A 25,000-nucleotide genomic window follows, 5' to 3' on the forward strand; every position below is an offset into this window, starting at 1 on the left:
TTTAGAATTTTAGAATTTTAGAATTTTAGAATTTTAGAATTTTAGAATTTTAGAATTTTAGAATTTTAGAATTTTAGAATTTTAGAATTTTAGAATTTTAGAATTTTAGAATTTTAGAATTTTAGAATTTTAGAATTTTAGAATTTTAGAATTTTAGAATTTTAGAATTTTAGAATTTTAGAATTTTAGAATTTTAGAATTTTAGAATTTTAGAATTTTAGAATTTTAGAATTTTAGAATTTTAGAATTTTAGAATTTTAGAATTTTAGAATTTTAGAATTTTAGAATTTTAGAATTTTAGAATTTTAGAATTTTAGAATTTTAGAATTTTAGAATTTTAGAATTTTAGAATTTTAGAATTTTAGAATTTTAGAATTTTAGAATTTTAGAATTTTAGAATTTTAGAATTTTAGAATTTTAGAATTTTAGAATTTTAGAATTTTAGAATTTTAGAATTTTAGAATTTTAGAATTTTAGAATTTTAGAATTTTAGAATTTTAGAATTTTAGAATTTTAGAATTTCAGAATTTTAGAATTTTAGAATTTTAGAATTTTAGAATTTTAGAATTTTAGAATTTTAGAATTTTAGAATTTTAGAATTTTAGAATTTTAGAATTTTAGAATTTTAGAATTTTAGAATTTTAGAATTTTTAGAATTTTAGAATTTTAGAATTTTAGAATTTTAGAATTTTAGAATTTTAGAATTTTAGAATTTTAGAATTTTAGAATTTTAGAATTTTAGAATTTTAGAATTTTAGAATTTTAGAATTTTAGAATTTTAGAATTTTAGAATTTTAGAATTTTAGAATTTTAGAATTTTAGAATTTTAGAATTTTAGAATTTTAGAATTTTAGAATTTTAGAATTTTAGAATTTTAGAATTTTAGAATTTTAGAATTTTAGAATTTTAGAATTTTAGAATTTTAGAATTTTAGAATTTTAGAATTTTAGAATTTTAGAATTTTAGAATTTTAGAATTTTAGAATTTTAGAATTTTAGAATTTTAGAATTTTAGAATTTTAGAATTTTAGAATTTTAGAATTTTAGAATTTTAGAATTTTAGAATTTTAGAATTTTAGAATTTTAGAATTTTAGAATTTTAGAATTTTAGAATTTTAGAATTTTAGAATTTTAGAATTTTAGAATTTTAGAATTTTTGAATTTTAGAATTTTAGAATTTTAGAAATTTTAGAATTTTAGAATTTTAGAATTTTAGAATTTTAGAATTTTAGAATTTTAGAATTTTAGAATTTTAGAATTTTAGAATTTTAGAATTTTAGAATTTTAGAATTTTAGAATTTTAGAATTTTAGAATTTTAGAATTGTAGAATTTTAGAATTTTAGAATTTTAGAATTTTAGAATTTTAGAATTTTAGAATTTAGAATTTTAGAATTTTAGAATTTTAGAATTTTAGAATTTTAGAATTTTAGAATTTTAGAATTTTAGAATTTTAGAATTTTAGAATTTTAGAATTTTAGAATTTTAGAATTTTAGAATTTTAGAATTTTAGAATTTTAGAATTTTAGAATTTTAGAATTTTAGAATTTTAGAATTTTAGAATTTTAGAATTTTAGAATTTTAGAATTTTAGAATTTTAGAATTTTAGAATTTTAGAATTTTAGAATTTTAGAATTTTAGAATTTTAGAATTTTAGAATTTTAGAATTTTAGAATTTTAGAATTTTAGAATTTTAGAATTTTAGAATTTTAGAATTTTAGAATTTTAGAATTTTAGAATTTTAGAATTTTAGAATTTTAGAATTTTAGAATTTTAGAATTTTAGAATTTTAGAATTTTAGAATTTTAGAATTTTAGAATTTTAGAATTTTAGAATTTTAGAATTTTAGAATTTTAGAATTTTAGAATTTTAGAATTTTAGAATTTTAGAATTTTAGAATTTTAGAATTTTAGAATTTTAGAATTTTAGAATTTTAGAATTTTAGAATTTTAGAATTTTAGAATTTTAGAATTTTAGAATTTTAGAATTTTAGAATTTTAGAATTTTAGAATTTTAGAATTTTAGAATTTTAGAATTTTAGAATTTTAGAATTTTAGAATTTTAGAATTTTAGAATTTTAGAATTTTAGAATTTTAGAATTTTAGAATTTTAGAATTTTAGAATTTTAGAATTTTAGAATTTTAGAATTTTAGAATTTTAGAATTTTAGAATTTTAGAATTTTAGAATTTTAGAATTTTAGAATTTTAGAATTTTAGAATTTTAGAATTTTAAATTTTTAGAATTTTAGAATTTTAGAATTTTAGAATTTTAGAATTTTAGAATTTTAGAATTTTAGAATTTTAGAATTTTAGAATTTTAGAATTTTAGAATTTTAGAATTTTAGAATTATAGAATTTTAGAATTTTAGAATTTTAGAATTTTAAGAATTTTAGAATTTAAAGAATTTTAGAATTTTAAGAATTTTAGAATTTTAAGAATTTTCGAATTTAAATTTTTGTTTAGAATTTTAGAATTTTAAGAATTTTAGAATTTTAGAATTTTAGAATTTTAGAATTTTAGAATTTTAGAATTTTAGAATTTTAGAATTTTAGAATTTTAGAATTTTAGAATTTTAGAATTTTAGAATTTTAGAATTTTAGAATTTTAGAATTTTAGAATTTAGGAATTTTAGAATTTTAGAATTTAAGATTTTAAGAATTTAAGAATTTAAGAATTTAAGAATTTTAGAATTTTAGAATTTTAGAATTTTAGAATTTTAGAATTTTAGAATTTTAGAATTTTAGAATTTTAGAATTTTAAGAATTTTAGAATTTTAAGAATTTTAGAATTTTAAGAATTTTAGAATTTAAAGAATTTTAGAATTTTAAGAATTTTAGAATTTTAAGAATTTTCGAATTTAAATTTTTGTTTAGAATTTTAGAATTTTAAGAATTTAAGAACTATAGAATTTTAGAATTTTAGAATTTTAGAATTTTAGAATTTTAGAATTTTAGAATTTTAGAATTTTAGAATTTTAGAATTTTAGAATTTTAGAATTTTAAGAATTTTAAGAATTTTAGAATTTTAGAATTTTAGAATTTTAGAATTTTAGAATTTTAGAATTTTAGAATTTTAGAATTTTAGAATTTTAGAATTTTAGAATTTTAGAATTTTAGAATTTTAGAATTTTAGAATTTTAGAATTTTAGAATTTTAGAATTTTAGAATTTTAGAATTTTAGAATTTTAGAATTTTAGAATTTTAGAATTTTAGAATTTTAGAATTTTAGAATTTTTAGAATTTTAGAATTTTAGAATTTTAGAATTTTAGAATTTTAGAATTTTAGAATTTTAGAATTTTAGAATGTAGAATTTTAGAATTTTAGAATTTTAGAATTTTAGAATTTTAGAATTTTAGAATTTTAGAATTTTAGAATTTTAGAATTTTAGAATTTTAGAATTTTAGAATTTTAGAATTTTAGAATTTTAGAATTTTAGAATTTTAGAATTTTAGAATTTCAGAATTTTAGAATTTTAGAATTTCAGAATTTTAGAATTTTAGAATTTTAGAATTTTAGAATTTTAGAATTTTAGAATTTTAGATTTTAAGAATTTTAGAATTTTAGAATTTTAGAATTTTAGAATTTTAGAATTTTAGAATTTTAGAATTTTAGAATTTTAGAATTTTAGAATTTTAGAATTTTAGAATTTTAGAATTTTAGACATTTTTGAATTTTAGACATTTAGAATTTTAGAATTTTAGAATTTTAGAATTTAAGAATTTTAGAATTTTAGAATTTTAGAATTTAGAATTTCAGAATATCAGAATTTCGAATTTCGAATTTAAGAATTTAGAATTTTAGAATTTTAGAATTTTAGAATTTTAGAATTTTAGAATTTTAGAATTTTAGAATTTTAGAATTTTAGAATTTAAGAATATTAGAATTTTAGAATTTTAGAATTTTAGAATTTAAGAATTTTAGAATTTTAGAATTTTAGAATTTTAGAATTTTAGAATTTTAGAATTTTAGAATTTTAGAATTTAGAATTTTAGAATTTTAGAATTTTAGAATTTTAGAATTTTAGAATTTTAGAATTTAAGAATTTTAGAATTTAGAATTTTAGAATTTTAGAATTTTAGAATTTTAGAATTTTAGAATTTTAGAATTTAAGAATTTTAGAATTTTAGAATTTTAGAATTTTAGAATTTTAGAATTTTAGAATTTTAGAATTTTAGAATTTTAGAATTTTAGAATTTTAGAATTTTAGAATTTAGAATTTTAGAATTTTAGAATTTTAGAATTTTAGAATTTTAGAATTTTAGAATTTTAGAATTTTAGAATTTTAGAATTTTAGAATTTTAGAATTTTAGAATTTTAGAATTTAAGAATTTTAGAATTTTAGAATTTAAGAATTTTAGAATTTTAGAATTTTAGAATTTAAGAATTTAAGAATTTTAGAATTTTAGAATTTTAGAATTTTAGAATTTTAGAATTTTAGAATTTTAGAATTTTAGAATTTTAGAATTTTAGAATTTTAGAATTTTAGAATTTTAGAATTTTAGAATTTTAGAATTTTAGACTTTTAGAATTTAAGAATTTTAGAATTTTAGAATTTAGAAATTTTAGAATTTTAGAATTTTAGAATTTTAGAATTTTAGAATTTTAGAATTTTAGAATTTTAGAATTTTAGAATTTTAGAATTTTAGAATTTTAAGAATTTTAGAATTTTAGAATTTTAGAATTTTAGAATTTTAGAATTTTAGAATTTTAGAATTTTAGAATTTTAGAATTTTAGAATTTAAGAATTTAAGAATTTTAGAATTTAAGAATTTTAGAATTTTAGAATTTTAGAATTTTAGAATTTTAGAATTTTAGAATTTTAGAATTTTAGAATTTTAGATTTTTAGAATTTTAGAATTTTAGAATTTTAGAATTTTAGAATTTTAGAATTTTAGAATTTTAGAATTTTAGAATTTTAGAATTTTAGAATTTTAGAAATTTTAGAATTTTAGAATTTTAGAATTTTAGAATTTTAGAATTTTAGAATTTTAAAATTTAAGAATTTAGAATTTTAGAATTTTAGAATTTTAGAATTTTAGAATTTTAGAATTTTAGAATAGAATTTTAGAATTTTAGAATTTTAGAATTTTAGAATTTTAGAATTTTAGAATTTTAGAATTTAGAATTTTAGAATTTTATATTTTTAGAATTTTAGAATTTTAGAATTTTTAGAATTTTATGTTTTTAGAATTTTAGAATTTTAGAATTTTAGAATTTTAGAATTTTAGAATTTTAGAATTTTAGAATTTAGAATTTAGAATTTTAGAATTTAGAAATTTTAGAATTTAGAATTTTAGAATTTTAGAATTTTAGAATTTTAGAATTTTAGAATTTTAGAATTTTAGAATTTTAGAATTTTAGAATTTTAGAATTTTAGAATTTTAGAATTTTAGAATTTTAGAATTTTAGAATTTTAGAATTTTAGAATTCTAGAATTTAGAATTTTAGAATTTTAGAATTTTAGAATTTTAGAATTTTAGAATTTTAGAATTTTAGAATTTTAGAATTTTAGAATTTTAGAATTTTAGAATTTTAGAATTTTAGAATTTTAGAATTTTAGAATTTTAGAATTTTAGAATTTTAGAATTTTAGAATTTTAGAATTTTAGAATTTTAGAATTTTAGAATTTTAGAATTTTAGAATATTAGAATATTAGAAATTTAGAATTTTAGAATTTTAGAATTTTAGAATTTTAGAATTTTAGAATTTTAGAATTTTAGAATGTAGAATTTTAGAATTTTAGAATTTTAGAATTTTAGAATTTTAGAATTTTAGAATTTTAGAATTTTAGAATTTTAGAATTTTAGAATTTAGAATTTTAGAATTTTAGAATTTTAGAATTTTAGAATTTTAGAATTTTAGAATTTTAGAATTTTAGAATTTTAGAATTTTAGAATTTTAGAATTTTAGAATTTTAGAATTTTAGAATTTTAGAATTTTAGAATTTTAGAATTTTAGAATTTTAGAATTTTAGAATTTTAGAATTTTAGAATTTTAGAATTTTAGAATTTTAGAATTTTAGAATTTTAGAATTTTAGAATTTTAGAATTTTAGAATTTTAGAATTTAGAATTTTAGAATTTTAGAATTTTAGAATTTTAGAATTTTAGAATTTTAGAATTTAAGAATTTTAGAATTTAGAATTTTAGAATTTTAGAATTTTAGAATTTTAGAATTTTAGAATTTTAGAATTTTAGAATTTTAGAATTTAGACTTTAGAATTTTAGAATTTTAGAATTTTAGAATTTTAGAATTTAGAATTTTAGAATTTTAGAATTTTAGAATTTTAGAATTTTAGAATTTTAGAATTTTAGAATTTTAGAATTTTAGAATTTTAGAATTTTAGAATTTTAGAATTTTAGAATTTTAGAATTTTAGAATTTTAGAATTTAAGAATTTAGAATTTTAGAATTTTAGAATTTTAGAATTTTAGAATTTTAGAATTTTAGAATTTTAGAATTTTAGAATTTTAGAATTTTAGAATTTTAGAATTTTAGAATTTTAGAATTTTAGAATTTTAGAATTTTAGAATTTTAGAATTTTAGAATTTTAAGAATTTTAGAATTTATGATTTTAGAATTTTAGAATTTTAGAATTTTAGAATTTTAGAATTTAAGAATTTTAGAATTTTAGAATTTTAGAATTTAGAATTTAGAATTTTAGAATTTAAGAATTTAAGAATTTAAGAATTTAAAAATTTTAGAATTTAAGAATTTTAGAAATTTAGAATTTTAGAATTTTAGAATTTTAGAATTTTAGAATTTTAGAATTTTAGAATTTTAGAATTTTAGAATTTTAGAATTTTAGAATTTAAGAATTTAGAATTTTAGAATTTAGAATTTTAGAATTTAGAATTTTAGAATTTTAGAATTTTAGAATTTAGAATTTTAGAATTTAGAATTTTAGAATTTAGAATTTTAGAATTTAGAATTTTAGAATTTAGAATTTTAGAATTTTAGAATTTTAGAATTTTAGAATTTTAGAATTTTAGAATTTTAGAATTTTAGAATTTTAGAATTTTAGAATTTTAGAATTTTAGAATTTTAGAATTTAGAATTTTAGAATTTAGAATTTTAGAATTTTAGAATTTTAGAATTTTAGAATTTAGAATTTTAGAATTTTAGAATTTTAGAATTTTAGAATTTTAGAATTTTAGAATTTTAGAATTTTAGAATTTTAGAATTTTAGAATTTTAGAATTTTAGAATTTAGAATTTAGAATTTTAGAATTTTAGAATTTTAGAATTTTAGAATTTTAGAATTTTAGAATTTTAGAATTTTAGAATTTTAGAATTTTAGAATTTTAGAATTTTAGAATTTTAGAATTTTAGAATTTTAGAATTTTAGAATTTTAGAATTTTAGAATTTTAGAATTTAAGAATTTTAGAATTTTAGAATTTAAGAATTTAGAATTTTAGAATTTAGAATTTTAGAATTTTAGAATTTTAGAATTTTAGAATTTTAGAATTTTAGAATTTTAGAATTTTAGAATTTTAGAATTTTAGAATTTTAGAATTTAAGAATTTTAGAATTTTAGAATTTTAGAATTTTAGAATTTTAGAATTTTAGAATTTTAGAATTTTAGAATTTAAGAATTTTAGAATTTTAGAATTTTAGAATTTTAGAATTTTAGAATTTAAGAATTTAAGAATTTTAGAATTTTAGAATTTTAGAATTTTAGAATTTTAGAATTTTAGAATTTTAGAATTTTAGAATTTTAGAATTTTAGAATTTTAGAATTTTAGAATTTTAGAATTTTAGAATTTTAGAATTTTAAGAATTTTAGAATTTTAGAATTTTAGAATTTTAGAATTTTAGAATTTTAAAATTTTAGAAATTTAGAATTTTAGAATTTTAGCATTTTAGAATTTTAGAATTTTAGAATTTTAGAATTTTAGAATTTTAGAATTTTAGAATTTTAGAATTTTAGAATTTTAGAATTTTAGAATTTTAGAATTTAAGAATTTTAGAATTTAAGAATTTTAGAATTTTAGAATTTTAGAATTTTAGAATTTAGAATTTTAGAATTTTAGAATTTTAGAATTTTAGAATTTTAGAATTTTAGAATTTTAGAATTTTAGAATTTTAGAATTTTAGAATTATAGAATTTTAGAATTTTAGAATTTTAGAATTTTAGAATTTTAGAATTTTAGAATTTTAGACTTTATAGCAATATTACGCATTTTAGAATTTAAGAATTTTACGACATTAGCTATTCGCAATTATCGCCATTAATCGACATTTTAGAATTTAGAATTACGCACTTTACGCCATATTAGCCAATTACGCCAATTTTCGAATAGCATTTACGACATTCGAATTACGACATTTACGAATTTAGAATACGACATATACGCCATTAACGCCATTTCGCCTATACGCCAATTACGCCAATTACGCCTAATACGCCATAACGCCATATCGCCTAACGCCAATAACGCCAATTACGCCATAACGCCAAATACGCCATTAACGCCAATATCGCCAATACGCCTAAACGCCATAACGCAAAACGCCAATAAACGCCAAACGCCATAACGCCAAACGCCATATCGCCAAACGCCAAACGCCAATAACGCCATAACGCCAAACTCCAAACGCCAAAACGCCAATACGCCAAAACGCCAATACGCCAAAACGCCATATACTCCAAACGCCAAATACGCCAATACGCCATATACGCCAAAACGCCATAACGCCTAAACGCCAAACCCATAACGCCAAAACGCCAATACGCCTAAACGCCAAACGCCATAACGCCAAACGCCATAACGCCAAACGCCAAACGCCTAAACGCCAAAACTCCAAAACGCCAAACGCCAAAACGCCAAAACGCCAAAACGCCAAACGCCATAACGCCAAAACGCCAATACGCCAAAACGCCAAAACGCCAAACTCCAAACGCCAAAACGCCAAAACGCCAAAACGCCAAACGCCAAACGCCAAAACGCCAAAACGCCAAAACGCCAATCCAAAACTCCAAAACGCCAAAACTCCAAAACGCCAAAACGCCAAAACGCCAAAACGCCAAACGCCAAAACTCCAAACGCCAAACGCCAAAACTCCAAAACGCCAAAACTCCAAAACGCCAAACTCCAAAACGCCATAACGCCAAAACGCCAAAACGCCAAAACGCCAAAACGCCAAAACGCCAAAACGCCAAAACGCCAAAACGCCAAAACGCCAAAACGCCAAAACGCCAAAACGCCAAAACGCCAAAACGCCAAAACTCCAAAACGCCAAAACGCCAAAACTCCAAACGCCAAAACGCCATAACGCCAAAACGCCAAAACGCCAATACGCCAAAACGCCAAACGCCAAAACGCCATAACGCCAAAACGCCAAAACGCCAAAACTCCAAAACGCCAAAACGCCAAAATGCCAAAACGCCAAAACGCCAAAACGCCAAAACACCAAAACGCCAAAATGCCAAAACGTCAAAACGCCAAAATCCAAAACGCCAAAACACCAAAAAGCCAAAATGCCAAAACGCCAAAATCCAAAACGCCAAAAGCCAAAACGCCAAAACGCCAAAATGCCAAAACGCCAAAACGCTATAACGCCAAAATCCAAAACGCCAAAACACCAAAACGCCAAAAGCCAAAACGCCTAAACGCCAAAACGCCATAACGCCAAAACGCCAAAACGCCAAAACTCCAAAACGCCAAAACGCCAAAACTCCAAAACGCCAAAACGCCAAAACGCCAAACCGCCAAAACCCCAAAACGCCAAAACGCCAAAACGCCAAAACGCCAAAATGCAAAAACCCTATAACGCCAAATTCCAAAACGCCAAAACACCAAAACGCCAAAACTCCAAACGCCAAAACGCCAAAACGCCAAAACGCCAAAAGGCCAAAACGCCAAAACGCCAAAATGCCAAAATGCCAAAACGCCAAAAGCCAAAACGCCAAAACGCCAAAATGCCAAAACGCCAAAACGCCAAAACACCAAAACACCAAAACGCCAAAATGCCAAAATGCCAAAACGCCAAAATCCAAAACGCCAAAACACCAAAACGCCAAAAAGCCAAACTCCAAAACGCCAAAACGCCAAAACGCCAAAACGCCAAACTCCAAAACGCCAAAACCCCAAAAGACAAAAAGCCAAAAATCCAAAACGCCAAAACGCCAAAACTCCAAAACGCCAAAACGCCAAAACGCCAAAAGGCCAAAACGCCAAAACGCCAAAACGCCAAAACACCAAAACACCAAAACGCCAAAATGCCAAAATGCCAAAACGCCAAAATCCAAAACGCCAAAACACCAAAAAGCCACAATGCCAAAACGCCAAAACGCCAAAACGCCAAAACGCCAAAACGCCAAAACGCCAAAACACCAAAACGCCAAAATGCCAAAACGTCAAAACGCCAAAATCCAAAACGCCAAAACACCAAAAAGCCAAAATGCCAAAACGCCAAAATCCAAAACGCCAAATCGCCAAAACGCCAAAACGCCAAAACGCCAAAACGCCAAAAGCCAAAACGCCAAAACGCCAAAATGCCAAAACGCCAAAACGCCAAAACGCCAAAACGCCAAAACGCCAAAACGCCAAAACGCCAAAACGCCAAAACGCCAAAACGCCATAACGCCAAAACGCCAAAACGCCAAAACGCCAAAACTCCAAAACGCCAAAACGCCAAAACGCCAAACGCCAAAACGCCAAACGCCAAAACGCCAAAACGCCAAAACTCCAAACGCCAAAACGCCATAACGCCAAAACGCCATAAACGCCAAAACGCCAAAACGCCAAACGCCAAAACGCCAAAACGCCAAAACGCCAAAACGCCAAAACGCCAAAACGCCAAACGCCAAAACGCCTAAACGCCAAAACGCCAAAACGCCAAAACGCCAAAACGCCAAAACGCCATAACGCCAAAACGCCAAACGCCAAAACGCCAAAACGCCAAAACGCCAAACGCCAAAACGCCAATACGCCATAAACGCCAAAACGCCAAAACGCCAAAACGCCATAACGCCAAAACGCCAAAACTCCAAAACGCCAAAACGCCAAAACGCCAAAACGCCAATACGCCATAAACGCCAAAACGCCAAAACGCCAAAACGCCAATAACGCCAAAACGCCAAAACGCCAAAACGCCATAACGCCAAACGCCAAAACGCCAAAACGCCAAAACGCAAAAAGCCAAAACGCCAAAACGCCAAAATGCCAAAACGACAAAACGCCAAAACGCCAAAACGCCAAAACGCCAAAACACCAAAAGCCAAAACGCCAAACGCCAAAACGCCAAAAACCAAAAAGCCAAAAAGCCAAAAAGCCAAAACGCCAAACGCCAAAACGCCAAACGCCAAAACGCCTAACGCCAAACGCCAAAACGCCAATAACGCCAAAACGCCAAAACGCCAAAACGCCAAAACGCCAAAACGCCAAAACGCCAAAACGCCAAAACGCCAAAACGCCATAACGCCAAAACGCCAAAACGCCAAAACGCCAAACGCCATAACGCCAAAACGCCAAAACGCCAAAACGCCAAAACGCCAAAACGCCAAACGCCATAACGCCTAAACGCCATAACGCCAAAACGCCAAAACGCCATAACGCCAAAACGCCAAAACGCCAAATCGCCAAAACGCCAAAACGCCAAATCGCCAAAACGCCAAAACGCCAAAATGCCAAAACGTCAAAACGCCAAAATCCAAAACGCCAAAACGCCAAATCGCCAAAACGCTAAAACGACAAAACGCCAAAACGCCAAAACGCTAAATCGCCAAAACGCCAAAACGCCAAATCGCCAAAACGCCAAAACGCCAAAACGCCAAAACTCCAAACGCCAAAACGCCAAATCGCCAAAACGCCAAAACGCCAAAAGCCAAAACGCCAAAACGCCAAAATGCCAAAACGCCAAAACGCCAAAACGCCAAAACGCCATAACGCCAATAACGCCATAACGCCAAAACGCCAATACGCCAAACGCCATAACGCCATAACGCCAAAACGCCAAAACGCCAAAACTCCAAACGCCAAAACGCCAAAACGCCAAAACGCCAAAACGCCAAAACGCCATAAACGCCAAACGCCAAAACGCCAAAACGCCATAACGCCAAAACGCCTAAACGCCAAAACGCCAAATACGCCAATACGCCAAAACGCCAAAACGCCAAAACGCCAAAACGCCAAACGCCAAAACGCCAAAACTCCAAAACGCCAAAACGCCAAAACGCCATAAACGCCAAACGCCAAAACTCCAAAACGCCAAAACGCCAAAACGCCAAAACGCCAAAACGCCAAAACGCCATAACGCCAAAACGCCAAAACGCCTAAACGCCAAAACGCCAAAACGCCAATACGCCAAACGCCAAAACGCCAAAACGCCAATACGCCAAAACGCCAAAACGCCAAAACGCCAAAACGCCAAAACGCCAAAACGCCATAAACGCCAAAACGCCAAAACGCCATAACGCCAAATACGCCAAACGCCAAAACGCCAAACGCCAAAACGCCAAAACGCCAAAACGCCAAAACGCCAAAACGCCAAAACGCCAAAACGCCAAAACGCCATAACGCCAAATCGCCAAAACGCCAAACGCCAAAACGCCAAAACGCCATAACGCCAAAACGCCAAAACTCCAAACGCCAAAACGCCAAAACGCCTAAACGCCAAAACGCCAATACGCCAAAACGCCAAAACGCCAAAACGCCAAAACGCCAATAAACGCCAAAACGCCAAAACTCCAAAACGCCATAACGCCAAAACGCCAAAACGCCATAACGCCAAAACGCCATAAACGCCAAATCGCCTAAACGCCAAAACGCCAAAACGCCATAACGCCAAAACGCCAAAACGCCTAAACGCCAAAACGCCAAAACGCCAAAACGCCATAACGCCAATAACGCCAAAACGCCAAAACGCCAAACGCCAATACGCCAAAACGCCATAACGCCAAATCGCCAAAACGCCAATACGCCAAACGCCAAAACGCCATAACGCCAAAACGCCAAAACGCCAAAACTCCAAACGCCTAAACGCCAAAACGCCAAAACGCCAAACGCCAAAACGCCAATACGCCAAACGCCAAACGCCAAAACTCCAAAACGCCAAAACGCCAAAACGCCAAAACGCCAAATACGCCAACCTAACGCCAATACGCCATAAACGCCATAAACGCCATAAACGCCAATAACGCCAAAACGCCAAAACGCCTAAACGCCAAAACGCCAAATACTCCAAAACGCCAATAACGCCAAAACGCCAAAACGCCAAATACGCCAAAACGCCAAACGCCAAAACGCCTAAACTCCAAAACTCCAAAACGCCATAACGCCAAAACGCCAATCGCCAAAACTCCAAAACGCCATAACGCCAAAACGCCAAAACGCCAAAACGCCAAAACTCCAAAACGCCAAAACGCCATAACGCCAAATCGCCAAACTCCAAAACGCCAAAACGCCTAATCGCCATATACGCCAAAACGCCAAAACTCCAAACGCCAAAACGCCATAAACGCCAAAACGCCAAAACGCCAAAACGCCATAACGCCATAACGCCAAAACGCCAAAACGCCAAAACGCCAAACGCCAAAACGCCAAATACGCCAAAACGCCTAAACGCCAAAACGCCAAAACGCCAATAACGCCAAAACGCCAAAACGCCAATACTCCAAACGCCAAAACTCCAAAACGCCAATACGCCATAACGCCAAAACGCCAAAACGCCAATACGCCAAAACGCCAAAACGCCAAAACGCCAAAACGCCAAACGCCAATACGCCAAAACGCCAAAACGCCAAAACGCCAAAACGCCAAAACGCCAAAACGCCAAACGCCAAAACGCCAAAACGCCATAACGCCAAAACGCCAATAACGCCAAAACGCCAAACGCCAAAACGCCAAAACGCCAAAACGCCAAAACGCCAAAACGCCAAAACGCCAAAACTCCAAACGCCAAAACGCCAAAACGCCAAAACGCCAAAACGCCAATACGCCAAAACGCCAAACGCCAAACTCCAAAACGCCAAAACGCCAAAACGCCAAAACGCCAAAACGCCAATACGCCATAATCGCCAAAACGCCAAAACTCCAAAACGCCAAAACGCCAAAACGCCAAAACGCCAAAACGCCAAAACGCCAAAACGCCAAAACGCCAAAACGCCATAACGCCAAACGCCAAAACGCCAATACGCCAAAACGCCAAAACGCCAAAACGCCAATACGCCAAAACGCCAAAACGCCATAACGCCAAAACGCCAAAACTCCAAAACGCCAAAACGCCAAAACGCCAAACGCCAATAACGCCAAACTCCAAAACGCCAAAACGCCAAAACGCCAAAACGCCATAACGCCAAAACGCCAAAACGCCAAAACGCCAAAACGCCAAAACGCCATAACGCCAAAACGCCAAAACGCCAAAACGCCAAAACGCCATATACGCCAAAACGCCAAAACGCCAAAACGCCAAAACGCCAAAACGCCAAAACGCCAAAACGCCAAAACGCCAAAACGCCAAAACTCCAAACGCCAAAACGCCTAAACGCCAAAACGCCAATACGCCAAAACGCCAATACGCCAAAACGCCAAAACGCCAAAACGCCAATACGCCAAAACGCCAAAACGCCAAAACGCCAAAACTCCAAAACGCCAAAACGCCATAACGCCAAAACGCCAAAACGCCAAAACGCCAAACGCCAAAACTCCAAAACGCCATAACGCCAATACGCCAAAACGCCAAACGCCAAAACGCCAAAACGCCAAAACGCCAAAACGCCAAAACGCCAATACGCCAAAACGCCAAAACGCCATAAACGCCAAAACGCCAAAACGCCAAAACGCCAATACGCCAAAACGCCAAAACGCCAATAACGCCAAAACGCCATAACGCCAAAACGCCAAAACGCCAAAACGCCAATACGCCAAAACGCCAAAACGCCAAAACGCCAAAACGCCAAACGCCAAAACTCCAAAACGCCAAATACGCCAAAACGCCAAAACGCCAAAACGCCAAAACGCCATACGCCAAACGCCAAAACGCCAAAACGCCAAAACGCCATAACGCCAAAACTAACGCCAATACGCCAAAACGCCAAAACTCCAAAACGCCAAAACGCCATAACTCCAAAACGCCAAAACGCCAATACGCCAAATACGCCAAAACGCCAAAACGCCAAACTCCAAAACGCCAAAACGCCAAAACGCCAAATACGCCAAAACGCCAAAACGCCAAAACGCCAATACGCCAAAACGCCAAAACGCCATAACGCCATAACGCCAAAACGCCAATAACGCCAAAACGCCAAAACTCCAAAACGCCAAAACGCCAAAACGCCAAAACGCCAAAACGCCAAAACGCCAAAACGCCAATAACGCCAAAACGCCAAACGCCAAAACGCCAAAACGCCAAAACGCCTAAACGCCAAAACGCCAATACTCCAAAACGCCAAATACGCCAAAACGCCAATACGCCAAAACGCCATAACGCCAAAACGCCAAAACTCCAAAACGCCATAACGCCAAAACGCCAAAACGCCAAAACGCCAAAACGCCAAAACTCCAAAACGCCAAAACGCCAATAACGCCAAAACGCCAAAACTCCAAAACGCCAAAACGCCAAAACGCCAAAACGCCAAAACGCCAAAACGCCAATAACGCCAAAACGCCAAAACGCCAAAACGCCATAAACGCCAAAACGCCATAAACGCCAAAACGCCAAAACGCCAAAACGCCAAAACGCCAAAACGCCAAAACGCCAATACGCCAAAACGCCAAAACGCCAAAACGCAAAACGCCAAAACGCCTAAACGCCAAAACGCCAAACGCCAAACGCCATAACGCCAAAACGCCAAAACGCCAAAACGCCAAACGCCAAAACGCCAAACGCCAAAACGCCAAAACGCCAAAACGCCAAAACGCCATAACGCCAAAACGCCAAAACGCCAATACGCCAAAACGCCAAACGCCAAACGCCAAAACGCCAAAACGCCAAAACGCCAAAACGCCAAAATGCCAAAACGCCAAAACGCCAAATCGCCAAAACGCCAAAACGCCAAAATGCCAAAATGCCAAAACGCCAAAATCCAAAACGCCAAAACGCCAAAACACCAAAAAGCCAAAATGCCAAAACGCCAAAATCCCAAACGCCAAAACGCCAAAACGCCAAAACGCCAAAAACCAAAACGCCAAAACGCCAAAATCCCAAAACGCCAAAACGCCAAAACGCCAAAACGCGAAAACGCCAAAACGCCAAAACGCCAAAACGCCAAAACGCCAAACCGCCAAAACGCCAAAACGCCAAACCCCAAAAACCCAAAACCCCAAAACGCCAAACGCCAAACGCCAAAACGCCAAAACGCCAAAACGCCAAAACGCCAAAACGCCAAAACTCCAAAACGCCAAAACGCCAAAACTCCAAAACGCCTAAACGCCAAAACGCCAAAACGCCAAAATGCCAAAACGCCAAAATCCAAAACGCCAAAACGCCAAAACACCAAAAAGCCAAAATGCCAAAACGCCAAAATCCAAAACGCCAAATCGCCAAAACGCCAAAACGCCAAAAGCCAAAACGCCAAAACGCCAAAACGCCAAAACCCCAAAACGCCAAAACGCCAAAACGCCAAAACGCCAAACGCCAAAACGCCTAAACGCCAAAATGCCAAAACGCCAAAATGCCAAAACGCCAAAAGCCAAAACGCCAAAACGCCAAAAGCCGAAAGCCAAAACGCCAAAAGCCAAAACGCCAAAACGCCAAACGCCAATACGCCAAAACGCCAAAACGCCAAAACGCCAAAACGCCAAAACGCCAAAACACCAAAACGCCAAAACACCAAAAGCCAAAACGCCAAACGCCAAAACGCCAAAACGCCAAACGCCAAAACGCCTAAACGCCAAAACGCCAAAACGCCAAAACGCCAAACGCCAAAACGCCAAAACGCCAAAACGCCAAAACGCCAAAACGCCAAAACGCCAAAACGCCAAAAGGCCAAAACGCCAAAACGCCAAAACGCCAAAACGCCAAATCGCCAAATCGCCAAAACGCCAAAACGCCAAATCGCCAAAACGCTAAAACGACAAAACGCCAAAACGCCAAAACGCTAAATCGCCAAAACGCCAAAACGCCAAATCGCCAAAACGCCAAATCGCCAAATCGCCAAAACGCCAAAAGCCAAAACGCCAAAACGCCAAAACGCCAAAACGCCAAAAGCCAAAATGCCAAAACGCCAAAATCCAAAACGCCAAATCGCCAAAACGCCAAAACGCCAAAACGCCAAAACGCCAAAAGCCAAAACGCCAAAACGCCAAAATGCCAAAACGCCAAAACGCCAAAACGCCAAAACGCCAAAACGCCAAAACGCCAAAACGCCAAAACGCCAAAACGCCAAAACGTCAAAACGCCAAAATCCAAAACGCCAAAACGCCAAAACGCCAAAACGCCAAAACGCCAAAACGCCAAAACGCCAAAATGCCAAAACGCCAAAACGCCAAAATCCAAAACGCCAAAACGCCAAAACCCCAAAACGCCAAAACGCCAAAACGCCAAAACGCCAAAAGCCAAAACGCCAAAACGCCAAAACACCAAAACGCCAAAACGCCAAAACGCCAAAACGCTAAAACGCCAAATCGCCAAAACGCCAAAACGCCAAAACGCCAAAACGCCAAAACACCAAAACGCCAAAATGCCAAAACGTCAAAACGCCAAAACGCCAAAACGCCAAAACGCCAAAAAGCCAATAACGCCAAAACGCCAAAACGCCAAAACGCCAAAACGCCAAAACGCCAAAACGCCAAAACGCCATAAACGCCAAAACGCCAAAACGCCAAAACGCCAAAACGCCAAAACGCCAATACGCCAAAACGCCAATAACGCCAAAACGCCAAAACGCCAAAACGCCAAAACTCCAAACGCCAAAACGCCAAAACGCCAAACGCCAAACGCCAAAACGCCAAACGCCAAAACGCCAAAACTCCAAAACGCCAAACGCCAAAACGCCAAAACGCCAAAATGCCAAAATGCCAAAACGCCAAAACGCCAAAACGCCAAAACGCCAAAATGCCAAAACGCCAAAACGCCAAAAGGCCAAAACGCCAAAACACCAAAAAGCCAAAATGCCAAAACGCCAAAATCCAAAACGCCAAATCGCCAAAACGCCAAAACGCCAAAACGCCAAAACGCCAAAAGCCAAAACGCCAAAACGCCAAAATGCCAAAACGCCAAAACGCCAAAACGCCAAAACGCCAAAACACCAAAACGCCAAAACGCCAAAACGCCAAAACGCCAAAACGCCAAAACGCCAAAACGCCAAAACGCCAAATCGCCAAAACGCCAAAACGCCAAAACGCCAAAACGCCAAAACGCCAAAACGCCAAAACGCCAATACTCCATAACGCCAAAACGCCAAAATGCCAAAATGCCAAAACGCCAAAAGCCAAAACGCCAAAACGCCAAAACGCCAAAAGGCCAAAACGCCAAAACGCCAAAACGCCAAAACACCAAAACGCCAAAACGCCAAAACGCCAAACGCCAAAACGCCAAAACGCCAAAACGCCAAAAGGCCAAAACGCCAAAACGCCAAAACGCCAAAACGCCAAATCGCCAAATCGCCAAATCGCCAAAAAGCCAAATCGCCAAAACGCCAAAACGCCAAAACGCCAAAATCCAAAACGCCAAAACGCCAAATCGCCAAAACGCAAAAACGACAAAACGCAAAAACGCCAAAACGCCAAAACACCAAAACGCCAAAACGCCAAAACGTCAAAACGCCAAAACGCCATAACGCCAAAACTCCAAAACGCCAAAACGCCAAAACGCCAAAACGCCAAAACGCCAAAACGCCAAAACGCCAAAACGCCAAAACGCCAAAACGCCAAAACCCCAAAACGCCAAACTCCAAAACGCCAAAACGCCAAAACGCCAAAACGCCAAAACGCCAAAACGCCAAAACGCCAAAACCCCAAAACGCCAAAACGCCAAAATGACAAAACGCCAAAACGCCAAAACGCCAAAACGCCAAAACACCAAAACGCCAAAATGCCAAAACGTCAAAACGCCAAAACGCCAAAACGCCAAAACGCCAAAAAGCCAAACGCCAAAACGCCAAAACCCCAAAACGCCAAAACGCCAAAACGCCAAAACACCAAACGCCAAAACGCCAAAACGCCAAAACGCCAAAACGCCAAACGCCCAAACGCCAAAACGCCAAAACGCCAAAACGCCAAAACGCCAAAAGCCGAAAGCCAAAACGCCAAAAGCCAAAACGCCAAAACGCCAAAATGCCAAAACGCCAAAACGCCAAAACACCAAAACACCAAAACGCCAAAATGCCAAAATGCCAAAACGCTAAATCGCCAAAACGCCAAAACGCCAAATCGCCAAAACGCCAAAAGCCAAAATCCCAAAAACGCCAAAACCCAAAACGCCAAACGCCAAAACGCCAAATCGACAAAACGCCAAAACGCCAAAACACCAAAACGCCAAAATGCCAAAACGTCAAAACGCCAAAATCCAAAAAGCCAAAACGCCAAAACACCAAAACGCCAAAACGCCAAAACGCCAAAACGCTATAACGCCAAAATCCAAAACGCCAAAACGCCCAAACGCCAAAACGCCAAAACGCCAAAACGCCAAAACGCCAAAACGCCAAAATCCAAAACGCCAAAACGCCAAAACGCCAAAACGCTATAACGCCAAAACGCCAAAACGCCAAAATGCCAAAACGCCAAAACGCCAAAACACCAAAACACCAAAACGCCAAAATGCCAAAATGCCAAAACGCCAAAATCCAAAACGCCAAAACGCCAAAACACCAAAAAGCCAAAATGCCAAAACGCCAAACGCCAAAACGCCAAAACGCCAAAACGCCAAAACGCCAAAACGCCAAAACGCCAAAACGCCAAAAACCAAAACGCCAAAACGCCAAAACGCCAAAACGCCAAAACGCCAAAACGCCAAAACGCCAAACGCCAAAACGCCAAAACGCCAAAACGCCAAAACGCCAAAACGCCAAAACGCCAAAACGCCAAAATGCCAAAACGCCAAAACGCCAAAATCCAAAACGCCAAAACACCAAAACGCCAAAACACCAAAACGCCAAAAGCCAAAACGCCAATAACGCCAAAACGCCAAAACGCCAAAACGCCAAAAGCCAAAACGCCAACATGCCAAAATGCCAAAACGCCAAAACGCCAAAACGCCAAAACGCCAAAACACCAAAACGCCAAAATGCCAAAACGCCAAAACGCCAAAATCCAAAACGCCAAAACGCCAAAACGCCAAAACGCCAAAACGCCAAAACGCCAAAACGCCAAAACGCCAAAAGCCAAAACGCCAAAACGCCAAAATGCCAAAACGCCAAAACGCCAAAACGCCAAAACGCCAAAACGCCAAAATGCCAAAATGCCAAAACGCCAAAACACCAAAACACCAAAACCCCAAAATGCCAAAACTCCAAACGCCAAAACTCCAAAACGCCAAAACGCCAAAACGCCAAAACGCCTAAACGCCAAAACGCCAAAACGCCAAAACGCCAAAACTCCAAAACGCCAAAACGCCAAAACGCCAAAACGCCAAACGCCATAACGCCAAAACGCCAAAACGCCAAAACGCCAAAACGCCAAAACGCCAAAACGCCAAAACGCCAAAACGCCAAAACGCCAAAACACCAAAACGCCAAAACGCCAAACGCCAAAACGCCAAAACGCCAAACGCCAAAACGCCAAAACGCCAAAAGCCCAAACGCCAAAACGCCAAAACCCAAAACGCCAAAAAGCCAAAACGCCAAAATGCCAAAACGCCAAAATGCCAAAACGTCAAAACGCCAAAATCCAAAACGCCAAAACGCCAAATCGCCAAAACGCTAAAACGACAAAACGCCAAAACGCCAAAACGCTAAATCGCCAAAACGCCAAAACGCCAAATCGCCAAAACGCCAAAACGCCAAAACGCCAAAACGCCAAAAGCCAAAACGCCAAAACGCCAAAACTCCAAAACGCCAAAACGCCAAAACGCCATAAACGCCAAAACGCCAAAACGCCAAAACGCCAAAACGCCAAAACGCCAAAACTCCAAAACGCCATAACGCCAAAACGCCAAAACACCAAAAAGCCAAAATGCCAAAACGCCAAAATCCAAAACGCCAAATCGCCAAAACGCCAAAACGCCAAAAGCCAAAACGCCAAAACGCCAAAATGCCAAAACGCCAAAACGCCAAAACGCCAAAACACCAAAACGCCAAAATGCCAAAACGTCAAAACGCCAAAACGCCAATAACGCCAAAACGCCAAAACGCCATAAACGCCAAAACGCCAAAACGCCAAAACGCCAAAACTCCAAAACGCCAAAACGCCAAAACGCCAAATACGCCAAAACTCCAAAACGCCAAAACGCCAAAACGCCAAAACGCCAAAAGGCCAAAACGCCAAAACGCCAAAATGCCAAAATGCCAAAACGCCAAAAGCCAAAACGCCAAAACGCCAAAATGCCAAAACGCCAAAACGCCAAAACACCAAAACGCCAAAACGCCAAAACGCCAAAACGCCAAAACGCCAAAACGCCAAATAACCCAAAACGCCAAAACGCCATAACGCCAATATACGCCAAAACGCCATAACGCCAAAACTCCAAATAACGCCAAAAACGCCAAACGCCAAAACTCCAAAACGCCATAACGCCAAAACCGTCCATAACGCCAAAACTCACACTCTCCACTTCCCCCCTCCGGTTCGGCGCCTCCTCGCGTCTACCCTCTTCCTCCTTCTACCCTTCTCCACATCTCCCATACAACATTTCTAACAAATTCACACCTTTCTCACACTTCCACATTTCCCCACTCCCCCTTCTCCAATTCACAACACTTCCAAATTCACCCCCTTCACAATTACTAATTCTCCCAATCTCTCACTCCACCAACTCACCATCTCACCCTACTCAAATTCTAAAATTCTAAAATTCTAAAAATCTAAAATTCTAAAATTCTAAAATTCTAAAATTCTAAAATTCTAAAATTCTAAAATTCTAAAATTCTAAAATTCTAAAATTCTAAAATTCTAAAATTCTAAAATTCTAAAATTCTAAAATTCTAAAATTCTAAAAATTTTAAAATTCTAAAATTCTAAAATTCTAAAATTCTAAAATTCTAAAATTCTAAAATTCTAAAATTCTAAAATTTCTAAAATTCTAAAATTCTAAAATTCTAAAATTCTAAAATTCTAAAATTCTAAAATTCTAAAATTCTAAAATTCTAAAATTCTAAAATTCTAAAATTCTAAAATTCTAAAATTCTAAAATTCTAAAATTCTAAAATTTCTAAAATTCTAAAATTCTAAAATTCTAAAATTCTAAAATTCTAAAATTCTAAAATTCTAAAATTCTAAAATTCTAAAATTCTAAAATTCTAAAATTCTAAAATGCAAAAATTCTAAAATTCTAAAATTCTAAAATTCTAAAATTCTAAAATTCTAAAATTCTAAAATTCTAAAATTCTAAAATTCTAAAATTCTAAAATTCTAAAATTCTAAAATTCTAAACTTCTAAATTTCTAAAATTCTAAAATTCTAAAATTCTAAAATTCTAAAATTCTAAAATTCTAAAATTCTAAAATTCTAAAATTCTAAAATTCTAAAATTCTAAACATTCTAAAATTCTAACATTCTAAAATTCTAAAATTCTAAAATTCTAAAATTCTAAAATTCTACAATTCTAAAATTTTTAAAATTCTTAGATTCTAAATTTCTAAAAATTCTAAAATTCTTAAATGCTAAATTCTAAAATTCTAAAATTCTAAAATTCTAAAATTCTAAAATTCTAAAATTCTAAAATTCTAAAATTCTAAAATTCTAAAATTCTAAAATTCTAAAATTCTAAAATTCTAAAATTCTAAAATTCTAAAATTCTAAAATTCTAAAATTCTAAAATTCTAAAATTCTAAAATTCTAAAATTCTAACAGTCTAAAATTCTAAAATTCTAAAATTCTAAAATTCTAAAATTCTAAAATTCTAAAATTCTAAAATTCTAAAATTCTAAAATTCTAAAATTCTAAAATTCTAAAATTCTAAAATTCTAAAATTCTAAAATTCTAAAATTCTAAAATTCTAAAATTCTAAAATTCTAAAATTCTAAAATTCTAAAATTCTAAAATTCTAAAATTCTAAAATTCTAAAATTCTAAAATTCTAAAATTCTAAAATTCAAAATTCTAAAATTCTAAAATTCTAAAATTCTAAAATTCTAAAATTCTAAAATTCTAAAATTCTAAAATTCTAAAATTCTAAAATTCTAAAATTCTAAAATTCTAATATTCTAAAATTCTAAAATTCTAAAATTCTAAAATTTCAAAATTCTAAAATTCTAAAATTCTAAAATTCTAAAATTCTAAAATTCTAAAATTCTAAAATTCTAAAATTCTAAAATTCTAAAATTCTAAAATTCTAAAATTCTAAAATTCTAAAATTCTAAAATTCTAAAATTCTAAAATTCTAAAATTCTAAAATTCTAAAATTCTAAAATTCTAAAATTCTAAAATTCTAAAATTCTAAAAGTCTAAAATTCTAAAATTCTAAAATTCTAAAATTCTAAAATTCTAAAATTCTAAAATTCTAAAATTCTAAAATTCTAAAATTCTAAAATTCTAAAATCCTAAAATTCTAAAATTCTAAAATTCTAAAATTCTAAAATTCTAAAATTCTAAAATTCTAAAATTCTAAAATCTAAAATTCTAAAATTCTAAAATTCTAAAATTCTAAAATCTAAATTCTAAAATTCTAAAATTCTAAAATTCTAAAATTCTAAAATTCTAAAATTCTAAAATTCTAAAATTCTAAAATTCTAAAATTCTAAAATTCTAAAATTCTAAAATTCTAAAATTCTAAAATTCAAAATTCTAAAATTCTAAAATTCTAAAATTCTAAAATTCTAAAATTCTAAAATTCTAAAATTCTAAAATTCTAAAATTCTAAAATTCTAAAATTCTAAAATTCTAAAATTCTAAAATTCTAAAATTCTAAAATTCTAAAATTTCTAAAATTCTAAAATCTAAAATTCTAAAATTCTAAAATTCTAAAATTCTAAAATTCTAAAATTCTAAAATTCTAAAATTCTAAAATTCTAAAATTCTAAAATTCTAAAATTCTAAAATTCTAAAATTCTAAAATTCTAAAATTCTAAAATTCTAAAATTCTAAAATTCTAAAATTCTAAAATTCTAAAATTCTAAAATTCTAAAATTCTAAAATTCTAAAATTCTAAAATTCTAAAATTCTAAAATTCTAAAATTCTAAAATTCTAAAATTCTAAAATTCTAAAATTCTAAAATTCTAAAATTCTAAAATTCTAAAATTCTAAAATTCTAAAATTCCTAAAATTCTAAAATTCTAAAATTCTAAAATTCTAAAATTCTAAAATTCTAAAATTCTAAAATTCTAAAATTCTAAAATTCTAAAATTCTAAAATTCTAAAATTCTAAAATTCTAAAATTCTAAAATTTCAAAATTCTAAAATTCTAAAATTCTAAAATTCTAAAATTCTAAAATTCTAAAATTCTAAAATTCTAAAATCTAAAATTCTAAAATTCTAAAATTCTAAAATTCTAAAATTCTAAAATTCTAAAATTCTAAAATTCTAAAATTCTAAAATTCTAAAATTCTAAAATTCTAAAATTCTAAAATTCTAAAATTCTAAAATTCTAAAATTCTAAAATTCTAAAATTCTAAAATTCTAAAATTCTAAAATTCTAAAATTCTAAAATTCTAAAATTCTAAAATTCTAAAATTCTAAAATTCTAAAATTCTAAAATTCTAAAATTCTAAAATTCTAAAATTCTAAAATTCTAAAATTCTAAAATTCTAAAATTCTAAAATTCTAAAATTCTAAAATTCTAAAATTCTAAAATTCTAATTCTAAAATTCTAAAATTCTAAAATTCTAAAATTCTAAAATTCTAAAATTCTAAAATTCTAAAATTCTAAAATTCTAAATTCCTAAAATTCTAAAATTCTAAAATTCTAAAATTCTAAAATTCTAAAATTCTAAAATTCTAAAATTCTAAAATTCTAAAATTCTAAAATTC

This window comes from Culex pipiens, chromosome 1 (assembly GCF_016801865.2).
Source record: "Culex pipiens pallens isolate TS chromosome 1, TS_CPP_V2, whole genome shotgun sequence".
In the NCBI taxonomy this organism is placed as follows: domain Eukaryota; kingdom Metazoa; phylum Arthropoda; class Insecta; order Diptera; family Culicidae; genus Culex; species Culex pipiens.